The sequence below is a fragment of the Aphis gossypii genome, chromosome 1 (assembly GCF_020184175.1).
Source record: "Aphis gossypii isolate Hap1 chromosome 1, ASM2018417v2, whole genome shotgun sequence".
NCBI lineage: Eukaryota > Metazoa > Arthropoda > Insecta > Hemiptera > Aphididae > Aphis > Aphis gossypii.
Genome location: NC_065530.1, coordinates 48,583,441 through 48,598,391, shown reverse-complemented (window position 1 = coordinate 48,598,391; position 14,951 = coordinate 48,583,441).

Genomic DNA, 14,951 nt, shown 5'->3' with positions numbered 1-14,951 from the left:
TTATACTTTATGTACTAATAAAGTAATAACTAATAAAATATGAAATGATAATATGATAATATAATTAATTATTATATAAAATCATTTGAACCATTTAATGTCGGTACATAAATGGTAGGTAGGTACAATAAGTATTAAGTATATGTATAGATTAGCATGTTTTCCGGTTATTACTGTTATATTATTGTTAATAGACTTAAATAGTTAATAGTTTAACTATTACATTTTTAAATATTGGAATTTTTATGTAAAATATCATTTTTCATTAAACTGTATAGTGACTATAGTATGCCTAGATGCGTATAAAAGTGTATAGGTATGTTCAAAATGTGTGTATACACTATACACTAATGTGAAATAAGAATATTCGACAATCCACGTCAAGTTCAACAGATGCTATTCTATCAAAGATCATGTATCAACTATAATATTGAAAAGAAATATAATAATTTATTTCGACAAAGAGCGGTTATATATAAGTATATTTAAATATTTTAAGTTATTAAATTTATGTTGTAAAATTTTAATCAGTATATTATGATATTATGTACTATTACAGCGTAGTCATTTTATATACTGAAATTATTATCATAAAGTTACAATAGGGTACGTGTTTTAGCTTGTATATATACGTAGCAATAAATGCATGACGGTTATACGGACTGGGAAATATTTACCGTTATCAGAATATAATAATAAAAACATTACTAATCCAGACCAATTCATCACGTTCATATTATTTCGATTACCTATATTATGTACTATACGTATAATCTATGTACCTATACTTACGCACTATTTTATGCAGCAAACGGTTGGGGTGAATATGGGTAACCGCAAACAACAGGAGAATATTCATGCATCGCTATGGATATATAATGTAGTTTTTCACCCCTATGCGCTCAACATTTATTGCGAGAAGACAGATTTTGTTCCAGAACGAAATAGGAAATTATAAGACCCACGGGAAACACATTTTGCATCGTTGACGATCCCCTTGGAGCGGCTGCCGCATTAATTGTAGTTATTACCAACAGGAGGGTGTAGTCTATAATACACCTCTATACGTACATAATACATATAGTTAATATAAGTTATATATATACATTTTTTTGCCATTGCGCAATGCGCACACACATATATATATATATACATAATATGTATTATTTGTTTGTAGGCATGTATTCAAGTATTATATAATGAGTAGGTACGTTGAGTACCTCATCCTTTCTGGCATAAATGCACATTGCTGTAATCGTCATATATTAACATAATAGAAATTCAAAGTTAAAATACCGATCACAAATGGTATGTTAATGCATATTACTATTATAATCTATACGATATAATAAATAAGTATTAAGCATTTTAGCAATAAAAATAATAGGCCATATAATCCAAGGCCCTTGAAACCTTCCCTTTCTAATTGGAAAATTGGCTTCTGAAAACCAATGCCAATATCATCCTATTAATCATTTAAATTCCAAAAATAATAAATAATTCTTAATAATTTAATAAGTATAATAATTTAAGTACTATTATTAATATTATTAATCTTTAATGTGATAAGTGATAACTTGTTCATTATACCTAACACATAATATGTTTATTACAAAATAAAATATGATTAATAATATTTTTTTTTCTTTAGGCGACCCTAAATGTTCATATTTTAAAATATGTAAATTGGTCCGCTAAATACAAAATTTTGGACCACCCTGCAAATCTATGACATTGAACTCGTTGTGTAATTAATTTTGTTCTTATATCAGGAAGAAAATACATAAGTATATCATTATTATAATAAAATTTATTTTCAACTTAAAATATCTAAAAATAAGAATAATCATTCAACTAAATTGAAAAAAAATATAGTTGTAATTTTTATTTATTTTACCGATATAAAACACTTTATAATCGGTAAATTTTACGCAATTACCTCAATACACATTTTATGATACATTGATAATTATATAGTAGGTATACATATTGTAGGTATGGTATATAATATACTATACATTGCATTGTTCATTCTAATGAATAGTGTTAAATTATATAAGATTTAATTATCGATCGATATTTGTTTTCAAACAAAAATAGTCAATCAAAAATAAAACGATAGAAAATTCTGTACAATTATATATAGATACCTGTAAGGTTATAACTAACTATTTATAGATAGATAAGTATTTCATAATTTTTGTTAATTATACAAATTATACCTATGTGTAATTGGAGGCGTAACCATCAAACTAATTATTTTCACATTTTTATAACATTAATATAATTATTCAGCTTTATATATTATCCAGCCTACAATTAAATTATAATAAGGTAGGTATATTAAAAAAAAATATTAAATACCTAAACATATACATAAATGTGCCGACAGTCTTATGTAAAATTATTAATCATAATGCGTAACTATATAGGTACATTAAAATTAAAATGAATAATTGTGATGGTGTAGTATATTATATTACATGATACTATATTATTTTTCAATATTAAGTATATATTTTATAGATATATAAATTATAAAACATTTACCAATGTAGTGTGAAAAATATTTATTTTTTTCAATTGTTTACAACCATTATCGCATATAATATAATATTATATGTTTATAGTGGTATTGCAATGTAATAATGACTATATATATAATATATATGTATATATCATTAGACTATAGTGCGTATTAAAACATTAAAAATGTTATAATACCTATAACGGCTATAAAATATTTGTTAAAAGTGCTATAAATTTTCACATTACAATCGCAATTTTTATTAAAATTGCATGTTATTATTTTTATTATTAATAAGTTACCCGTGCATTAACCATGGTAATTAACATGGTTTTGTAATATGTACGTATTATGTAATAAAAATAATATTTTTTATTTTTAAACTAATTTAGTTCACTGAAATTTTTCTTGAACAAAATATTTCTATAATACACTATAATAAATTATTGAATTAACATAATTGTCATTGATAATTATTAGTTATAATATATTTAGTAAGACTTATAATATGTATCTTAGTATCTACCTACATATAAGTATACACCGTGGAAATTATAATAATGTAGAAACTAGTGTTCTATGTTTAAAATTAGGTATACGCGTATTATATAAATATAACACAAATGACAGAGTAAGATATATTAGGTACGTATTTCCTAGATTTTTTTTAAATTTTTAAGTAATTTTTTGATTTTGTCTTTCTTAAGTATCATGCATCTGCAACTGTCTACACCGTGTTGTAGCTTCTATTTATATTATATAGTATACTAAAATTCAAAAGAAAAAAATGAATAAACAGTAGAGGACACGATGTTGGTGACACTCGGATACAATTAGTTAAAACTTAAAATATGAACAATATTTTTAGAAAAATAAGAAAAAAGAAGACAGTATAATAATAATTTATATATGCATAGGAAACACATGCGTACTAACGTGACGAATGTTTAATGGAGCGATTTTCCTTAGGTAAACCCGGGGCATATTAAATTATTCAATAACTGTTTGCGGTAGGTATCATATATTATTATTATCCTCTACTAATTTCTGTTGTTGAAACATCCGTATGGTAAGTTTTTACCTTTTTTTAGTGTTCACCTTTGAATTAATGCATTATCATAAGCTGTATATTCATCGTTTTATGTATCGTATTATACAAGTATATTGCTGACATTTTTACGGTAATAATTGTAGCTATTATATGTAGACAATTTATCAGGGAGTTTATTTTTTTTATGTACCTATACATAAATAATTAACGTAATAAGTATAATAAATAATAATAAAGACAGTACATAGAAAGATAATATTAATTTTACAAATAATTAATTTATTTGGTTTTGAGTTATTTCATACATATAGGATTAAATAAAATGTTTCCCCAGCTATGAATGTACGTTCGTCTTCATCGATTCCCGATACTATATAGGTACATTTGCACCATTACGGTAAAAATATATGAAATAAATATGATTTCACAAAGTGAGACGTTACTCTCGTCGTTAGTGGCGACTGACAGCAGTTCGGTCGAATAACGACTATATAGTATTAATACCTACAGTCGATGCTCTACAGAGCATGCACTACCAGATTACCTACGTCTATAAAACCACACTGTACCATAATATTATAATATAATATCATTATATATAGCCTTCGGTATGTTATATTAATAATAAATTAATAACCATTTAATCGTGCATAAAACCTACGCCGTTTTCGTAATGGTCCATTAAATCGGCTAATCGATTATTTCGCGCGAGTACTGTACGCGCAATAATATAGTACCGTCGAGCGACATACGCCACACACACACACACACTTTACATATTATTATCATTATATATTTTATATAAATTATACAATAATATTATACACCTGCACTCTCCGGTATTGGCGGGCCGGAACGTAATTTGAAGTTTCGGCATAGTTTTAATGCGCCTATTTTTATATACTCTACATGCATCGCACTGTAGTACGCTGCGGAAGACCGGTTCCGTGGGTTTCTAGTTTTTTTTATACTTTTTAATACGCGTATCTATATACGTTTATATACACATGTATAATAATGTTATATTATCGTTATTATTGTGTATTATTTTATTATATACCCACCACGTATTGCAATGTGCCGACGACCAACGACGACGACCATACGACGATCTGGTGGCAATTATAATAATAATTACACACGATGATGTACGTACACGTATATAGTATCGCGCATAATTACGACGGACGGACGGACGTGATGGTTAATAATGCGCACGCGTACAATATTATTATTAATCGGAAAATGATCAAACGCTGCCGTCCGGTCAAACAGAGTCGATTTGTTTCGTCTCGTATCCGCGGCCCAACGTCCTTGCCGCACCGCCGTCGACGCTTAGTAATATTATATTGACGGATATGACTGTATATATCGTAGGTATGGTATAATGTAGGTACCTACGTTTGAAATGTGCTACGAAAATATTATCGATAAAATATAATATGGTAGGTAGGTAGTGCCTACGAAAAAATGTCGACAATATACTCAATAACAATAATTATTGCTGCAGTTGCTGTACACCTAATAATGTTAGGTATTACGGTTGCTCGTACGGTGTATTAATCAATACGCCTAATAGAGACGTATTAGTTCTGGAATTACGTTTTAAATTATCAGCTTTTGTCTACACGCTTAAACAACGTATAACTGCCATATAATATTATATTACGTACCTGGTTAGGCGGGTTATAAATTATTTCCAAAAAATGTATATTGAAATCTTATTGTCGTCTACGCTATTAGCGTTTTATTTTAAATAGTTAAATAAGTTAAATAATTGTCATTAGTACTACATAATATATGATTATATGAAAAAAACATTCATTCAGAACTAATTTGACTTAAACTACCTATTATTGATGATATAATTAAAAGCTAACATTTTGTCTTTATCCACCCACTGAAAAAATAAGCTTTTATTTTACAATTTTATTTGAAATGTAAAATTGGAATATATCTTGTGTAGAATATATTTACTATAAAACGTGTGTATAAAGTGTATTAAGGTGTACAAAATAATACATAATTATTATTAATATTTGATAGCCATCATAAAAACGTATGTGCCATTACCTATGTATTATTTGATTATACAAATCACGAATAAAATTTAATTACGTATAGATAAAAAAATATAATTATCTGATATTAAACTAAAATTAAACAATTTTTTTTTTAATCAGAAACATAAAAATATATTAATTGTATAATATGTTAATATATAAAATACAAATAAAATAAAATAAATTGTATTAATTAATAAATTATTAATTATTAATTATAATTATTATTTTATTAATTTAATTTTTTTTTAATTTTTAATTTTATTATTTTAATTAATTAATTTTTTTTTAAATTTAATTTATTTATTTATTTTTATTATTTAATACATTAAATATATTTAACATTTAATTTCATTATAGGTAATACATTTTAATTATAATATAACCAACATTTTTTTGTATTATGACACATTTATTATTAACATAATTAATGTATGTACACTGTAATCATACAAAATTAATATTTTATATGGTATTTTACAACCATAATACAATGCAATTTCTCCTAATAGACAACCTCCAATAATAATTGATTTTATTTTTTTTTTTTGGAGAGGAGGAGATATTTCACTACTTTTCAAAAGAAGATCTCAGAGTAGTGGACATTTATTTTAATCTATCTAAAGATATTTTATTTAATACTTAATATTTATATGTGTCTTTATCTTAGTATTTTTCTAAAATCTACTGTTTGTAACTACTTGTAAAAACATAATTAATACAGTTTTTTTTTCTAAATTCTTATTTGTAGATAATTTTCATATTTATAAAGAATGACATCATAAATTAATCAAATGGACTGCATGAAGAACAAAGTGTAACAAATGAAGATTAAAAACTGTTAAAAAAACTGAAAATAATATGAATGAAATATTATAGTGGAAAACTGGTTAGACAAATTAAATACACATACGTGGCGTATACTGTTACTGTCTACAAGCCATAATAAAAAACAGGGTATAAAAAAAAGTTGTGTTATATTTAGTACATTTAGTGATAAATATAGGATTTTTGTTACTTTGCACACATTTTTAAACAAATAAAATATTTACGTTGAATAACAATTGATGATCTCATTGATATATAAAAAAAAAAACACTATTTAAAAAATAAATATACATAAAATATTAATTAGAAATTAAACATAGGTATGCCTGTTTTCTTAAAGTTATTAAAAGTATTCTAAGATTTGAATTTTTCAATTCGTCATTATTCTACTATATGTATATATAAATTACACGTATAGTATATTATATTTAAATGTTTCTATGTCTTCAACTACTTCCGATCCAGTATACTCAACGTGAATCAGCACATATAGCAATTTACTAAAAGTAGATTCATAAGTCGCAACAAAATGAAACGTTAATGATAATTTTAGTACAAAACATCTGCACTGTAGTCATACATGCAATAAAAATTATGATATGTAGGTACGATTTTTCAAATTGAGTGTAAGTTATTTATTATATTATAGCTAGGTATGTTTAAAGTTTTAAAAGTATTATTTATAACTATTTACCTAATTGTACATTTTATCTTTTGAATAAAATAATATAGCAATATAAATATTAAAATAAATGTGAGTTGAACCAATGTTTTTATATTTATTATGCATATAATAATTACTATGGATTTCAGGGAATTGTAAATGAAAATGCATAAAAATAAACATTATATTATAAATACGCGAGTAAAAAATAACATTGGTAGTTGGTACAAATGGTACAATGAACAAATACCAAAATTACACTTTTTATTAATATAAAATATATACCTACCCGAATAGAATAAAATATTTTTAGTGAATATTGTTTAAATACAATTTACACTGCACTTCAAGTCTTCTATTCGAATAATAATATTACTAATCTAATAATCTACATAAATAATGGAAAACTATTGCACCGTTTTTTATTGTATTCAAAACGAAATTCCATTGTTTGCAGGCGAATTAAGATTTATGCAGAAAACGATTATCTACAATTTATTATTGTTATGTTCTTCATTCAATATCCATTTATTATACCTATCCAAGTCATTCGCTATAGTATTGTCGGGATAACGGATTATAATATTAATATCTGAATATATAATATCATAATTATATAATATTTTATTATACGTAATTCGTAGCGGAAACTCGGGTGATGATGGAAATGTACATATTAAAACCGGCTTGTTTGATTATTTCGGATTATAGACTGATTTAACGAAAACTAAAGACAAGGTTTTCGTAGTCCTACAAATAATGTATTTTACATTTTTCTTTTTATTGAGGACACAGTACGCACATATGTTAATAATATATAATATCGGTTACGTCACGTCGACACGTACTACACGTTTAGTATTATAATAATATTCTTATTTATGAGCACATACATTATTATTATTATATTTTACAATAGGTACATCTAATACGTACCACAACAAAAAAACCGCATACGATGCGAATTTCATCATTATCTTATAATATTCGTTTTTTTTTAAACTATAATAATATTGAACAGTGCCATTATTAGGTTTAGTATAACGCATTTATATTTATATATCAAAATACGATCGTATTCCGAAGAAATACACGCGTAGTAGGTGCACCTTCACCATAATATTATATTATATTATATTAGGTACTATTATTATAATCGTCGCAGAGGTGGATAACGGCGTGGTGATGGTATAGTCGTTTGGTAAAAAATTAGAAAAAAACTAACCACATAACCGCGTTCGACGTCGTGCGGATCACGCGCGCGCGCGTGTGTGTGCCGCGTTCACGTCTCCACGCGTGATCGTGTGTGTGTGCGGTGTGCGGCGGGCGCTATGGACCCAACGGTGGTCGTGATGGAACACGCTCCTCCTATGGCCGAGTGCCATTGGGTTTCTCTCGGTAACAACCGGACGACCACGCCTGTCTAAATGAGCAAAAAAAAAAAAAAAATTATATACACACACGACAAACAGTATAAAGAACAAATACTTAATTTAAAAAAATATCCGCACAAACACACACTCGGAATACGCGATGACAAGGTATATATTTACCATACCATTATACTGCTGTAGTTCTGTACGATAACGGGTAGTTATTATAACAAACAATAATGTTACAACGCACACACACACACACATATTACATAGTATAAACTCAACCCCTACCCGCGAACAGTAGGTACCGCACATGCATGTGGTATATATGGTTTTATGCGCTCGTAAATAAAAGGGTTATTATGTTATTATATTTAAATACGCGACGACGACGACGACAGGGTGCAGTGCATTATAATATTGTTTTATTACGTGTGTGCACGCTTGACGTATAATTTATTGCGCATGGACGCAATCTGCTATACATGCGCACATAAACTACAACGATATAGTGTAATTTGTATACATTATATTGTTTTTCCGTACCTACCAATAGTGTACTGACACCTAGGTATATTATTCACTGCATAGCCTATGTATCTTGCCGTGTTTACCTACACATGATATTCTGTAGATATATGTATCAGTTAAATTAGCCTTTTTTTTTCAAAACATATAAATCACTCTTCTTTTACCCTTTTGATTCGTATCTAAAGTACAGTGTATATAGGAACCTATATATATTACGAATTGAGAATATATACCTATGCGAAGACGAGAAGTGAAAATGTTTAGTGTTCTGTCGGAAAACCTCAACACTCGAACAACATCACACAGCATCAGATAATCTTCAATTATAACTCAATATAGCCGCAATTTACCTACTCCCGCTGTATAAGCTTGTACCTACATTTACTAAATGTATCTATAACTTGTACCAGAACATGTATGAAACTTTAAAATAAAATATATGTATTGTAAATTTTATTGTAATAATATTACTATAATTATTATAAATTATAAAATTATAATAGACAATAATGATTATTAATTGCTATATGGTGTGGCACTTATCTAATACTTATGTCGTATACACTAAAATTTAATCGGCTGATAATACTTTCGCGTTTGATATAATCTATTTCGTATACCACTAGGATTAGTAAATAATAACTAAAGTAATAATTAATCCATCGATGTAGTTATTATAAATATATGTTATGGTTTTTTTCTAATTATAATTTTGATATTTAGCACTTAAATATTTTGTAAAAAAAGAAATACAACGACACGATTGGTCAAATTTTCAGATGTCTACTTAAATTTTAAAACCCAATTAAAATCTATTACTTAAAACTTGATGTCAAAAACTTTCTAAGTAGTTTTCAAATCACTAAAATTACTAAGGTGTTATTAATGTTATTATACAAAACAGAAATTATTAATTATTTAGATTAAATTACTAAATATCTAGTATATATTATAATATTTATTGTATAATTGGTACACTGATACACAGTACCTATATAAAGTTAAGCCATTAGAATTTTGATCATATAATTAGACTAATTAATAATAAGTGCACAAGTGGATATATTACATTAAAGGTATTGTGTATGTATTATTACTTAAATTTAAAATGTATACAATACTTATATTCACTAAGCCTTACCAAATTTTAAGGAATAATTTACCTATGCAAATAAATATCAAATCGTTTTACTCGTACAATTGTAGTGGTCCATAGAAATAAATAAATTGAATGTTTTTAACGTAAAATTTAAAACCATTACTATTTATTTACGCCTGAATCACAAAAATTATTTTCAAACTAATTTATTTGGCTGAATAAAATTAGATTGCGGAAGATAAAACTGGTTTTATATGAACAATATAATCTAAAATATTAGCTATGGAATAAATATCTCGGAATAAAGTTATGTTTATAAAAAATACGATTTTATTATTCGATATTATTAGAAGTATCTTTATACTTTATTGTAAACTACAATATAGATGCTCGTGGCAAACGTCGTTGGTGGTACATGTGGCCTCCCCTGCTTAAATACATGTTATTATAGATGATATAAACTATTGCTTTCCCGTATATTATTATATACTATCGATATTTAGAAACGAATGGAATGTAAAATAAATAATGTCTGCACATAATATATCATTATTATACCTACATCTGAATGTTATGTCTCTTCAATTACTCACAAACGTATTAAAATTTGCTACTGGTATTTTTCTGACCATAATTATAGTTGAATAGTTTATACTCTATGTTTATAACTGTGTATATAACTTGTGTATTCTGCAAACATACTTTTATGTATTAAATTTAATTTTTAAAATATGATTTTGTCTCTATAGTTACATTGACCTGAATAAATAATAATAAAACTCCGTTCCATATGTCGCAAATTAGGAATTAAAAAAAAATATATATTATTTCAATCAAATAATAATATATAAAAAACAAAAAAGTCAAAATATTAGGTACAAAAAAAACTAATTATATGGGTTACACTATGTTTAAATATAACGTATTATATAGTACCGTATAATATGTACTATCAATGGATTAAATTATTGTACAGTTACTATACAATACGCATAATTCTAACCACACCTTTCCGCCATTTAAAGCTACACCCCAAAAGTGTTACCCCGGATATTGAAATTGTGTATCTATACAGAATATAACGACGGGTAGAGCACGTTTAGGGAGGACCGCCATCGTTGATGTAGTTATTATTTTTGGATAATAACGACTGTGTGATGGTGTAGTGCAATGGAATTGATAGGTATATATATATATATTATATATACACATAAATAACTCATATATAGAATATACAATAGTTATAACATGATATGTGAAGTGTACCAAACTGTGTAAATAGCATAATGGGATTTTTTGAAAAAGGAAATTGTATGCACCTATATAATATACCTACCTATAATATTAACGTATCATTCGTTTTATAAAACGCATAAATATATATATACTATATAGGTTGGGAAATATTTTTACTTTATAAATAAATAAAGGTGTACCTATAATTGCTAAATATAAGTCATAATGTATTAATATACATGTATACTTAAATATACACCTACACGCATTGCCATAAGTAACGCATTACATATTATATAAAACAACTCGCCCATTCAAAGTTGTGGACCAGAGAAAATTGACAATAACAAATAATTGAGTACCAAATTGGAACCATACTATTAAAGTAATTTTAATGACTATTATAGTTGTATATTACATAGGTAGTTACCATAGTATCAAATAATTAGCAGGATGGAAATGCTATATGTACTGCAGATCCATAAAATATTATACTGCAATAGATTATAGAACAATACAATTATTATACTAGTGTAATAATGGTGTTCAGGTTAAATAGTCCTAGTTTATTGATATCAGCGTGAAAAATAAAATTATCTAGTATGTTAAAATGTATGAGTAAAATAAAGGTAAATATATAATAAATTTGTCTTGTTTACAGAAGATCATTTATAGGTGGAACAATTATTTATTTGACATGGTACTATTAATATATTTAAATAGGTGTAAATTCATTTTATGTTACCACCAGAGTTAAATAGAGTATAGATTAGTTCGTAATTGTATGCATACAAAATACTAAATTGTAATAGATAATTACATACTTAACATTCCACTTTAGCTTAAATTATTAGTTTAGTTTATTTATTTAGATTACCTGTTTAATAATGGCAAATAAATGCATTATATTTTGTGAGAATATTCAGTTTTTTGTTAATGAATAAATTAACGTGTTAAATAAATTAAAACAAACTATAATGTAATTTTAATAATACACTATATATTTATACCTATATTAGGTACATTTACATACTGATTTAAATAGACGTATTATTTTGAGTTGTAAGTGTAATTAATTTAAATTCATCTCTAAATAATGCCAAAAAACTTAAATATATTTAATTTGTCTCTAAGAGGTATTACTCCAAAATAATTAATTCTTATTAGTAAATCGGAACCATATAATATATTAGATAACTCATACTTTTTCTTCGCAAAAATTAAATAATTAAAAATACATCTGTAGTTTGAAATTCGACATAGTTCATCAAAAACACGACATTTTCAAATTATTTTGTTGTTGATAATTCATAAATATATATTTAAAAAAAAAACTTAAAGAGGTCAATAACTAAGGTTTAAACATTTGATATTAAATTTCCGATAAGTTTTCTGGAATTAAAGAGAAATTTAGTATAAATTATATTATTTTGTTGTGAGTGTTTTAAGTTTAATTTTTTTCAAATTATTTAAAAATACTATCTAACCGAAGGCACTTGAAACTTTTCTATATCATTTCAAATAATGAAACACGTAAAACTCAAATCAAATAATTAATAACAAAGTTATAAATAACGTATATAATTTAATAATTTTTATACGTATAACATCATATAATATAGTAAATACTGAACTTTTTTGTTTGACTAATGAGTCAAAAACAGAGAATACGATTTTGGTCTAATAATTTATCTTCTGTCCATGTGGTTTTCTGTTTAAAACGATATTTTCATGAAATTTAATTTTCAGCTTTTAAGTTTTTACCTATATACATTTAATCAATGACCTATATTCACGCCGTTCTATTTTACATAGGTATTAACTTATAAATTATAATAATTCAATAACGATAATTTTTTTGAAAAATATGTAATGTATGTTTAAACAATATACGCTGTATTAACAAATATTAATATTTTAGTATAAATATAGGTACATTATTAAATATTCTCAAACTATTGACTAGCTAACTTTTAGGTTTTTCATTTTTTTTTATTTCAACTTTAGACTTTAAGTTTATATTTTTATTAAATTGATGATGATAAATTGATTAATTCATAGTTTGTTAAGGTTTTAGATTTCAATCAAGATGATTTGTTGTTAAGAAGAGCCTTGAAAATATAGTCAAACAGCACATTCAAAAACCATATATCCACTACCCAGTTCTAATTACGTATGCTGCGGCACGAAATGAAAGTAATTTTTAATAGTTTTTCCTCTTATCCGTGTTTTATATAATAACAATAAAATGTCATTGTGAAAAGTCACGGTAATTAGTCAAGTACGAAATGTCACGTTCGGTTCCACATTAGGTTTCTCGTATAAATAAGTAATAGCTTTGAGATATATAAAGTATGTATATATCTATATAATGTTCAAACCAATATAGCACGACGTTGTAATTTAAATTGCACAAATCGGGCACGGTCAGTGTGAATTTGTACGTCTGAAAATAATTCAAAACGCTATTTTCTTTCTAATTGAATTGTTCCACCTTGTTTTTTCAAAACATTCCTATGAGGAATCACGCATTTCAAAAACAACATATAATGTTGTGTAGATAAAAAAAAATAATAATAATAATTTATCCACGTGCACGCTTGTAGATTGTTGCAAAAATCTTAACTCCCGTTTACTGCAGCAGAAGTGGTTTTAAAAAAAAATTAATCGATCGTTTCTTTTTCATTGTGAACATAAAAGAGGGTGGTCATTTTATATAGCTCTACATAAAGGATGAATGAGTGTAGTTATTAATATAATTCGTAACCTGCAGCAAAAGCCTGCAAAACCTATGTACACGCACCCCCGTGCGAAGTCCATTAAACATCGATTCAATCGGATCCGCGTAAAATCGGTTACAATTTTCCTTTTCAACGGTTCCTTTCTCCCCCTTATGATTTTCATGGTGACCTATATGTGCGTGCGCATATACGAGGTAATAACATAGAAATAATAATAAAAAAAAGCCCATATAATGGTTGCTCTCGTGCCACGGACAATAACGAAATAGCCTATGTATATTGTATATATGTTCGTACGTATGGCGAATCGTTTGTATTAAAAATAACTTTAACACTAATGTGATTTCGAATTTTTTGGCACGCCAAAGCGTCCCAAAAGAGATTTATATACAATTCAAAAGAATAGTGTGCAGATGGTGTTTATTAAGTCGTCATGCAATTGAGTCTGAAGATATTAAGGTATATTATAGCGCCTCTAAGACCAATTGATACGACGATAATGTGTTTTTAACATAAAAGGAATCTTATACAAAACCAAAAGAAATAAAAATACAAATAAATTATCGTATAGCAATAAAAAATCCATTTTCCGTTGAATTTAAAAAGAAAAACATTAAAATGTATTTTATGAGTTAAACCATGTATTCAAGTACTCAGCAGACTGGATTCTATTATTTATTCTCATGTGTACTATAATTTTTTATTTAATTATAATTCATGAATAAGAAAAATAATAAATATTATATTCCAAGTAAGTGTTTAATGGTAGGTATATGAATAATATAAAATATTATCATCCCTTTAAGTTAGGCTTAAATATTTGAAATCAGTAGTC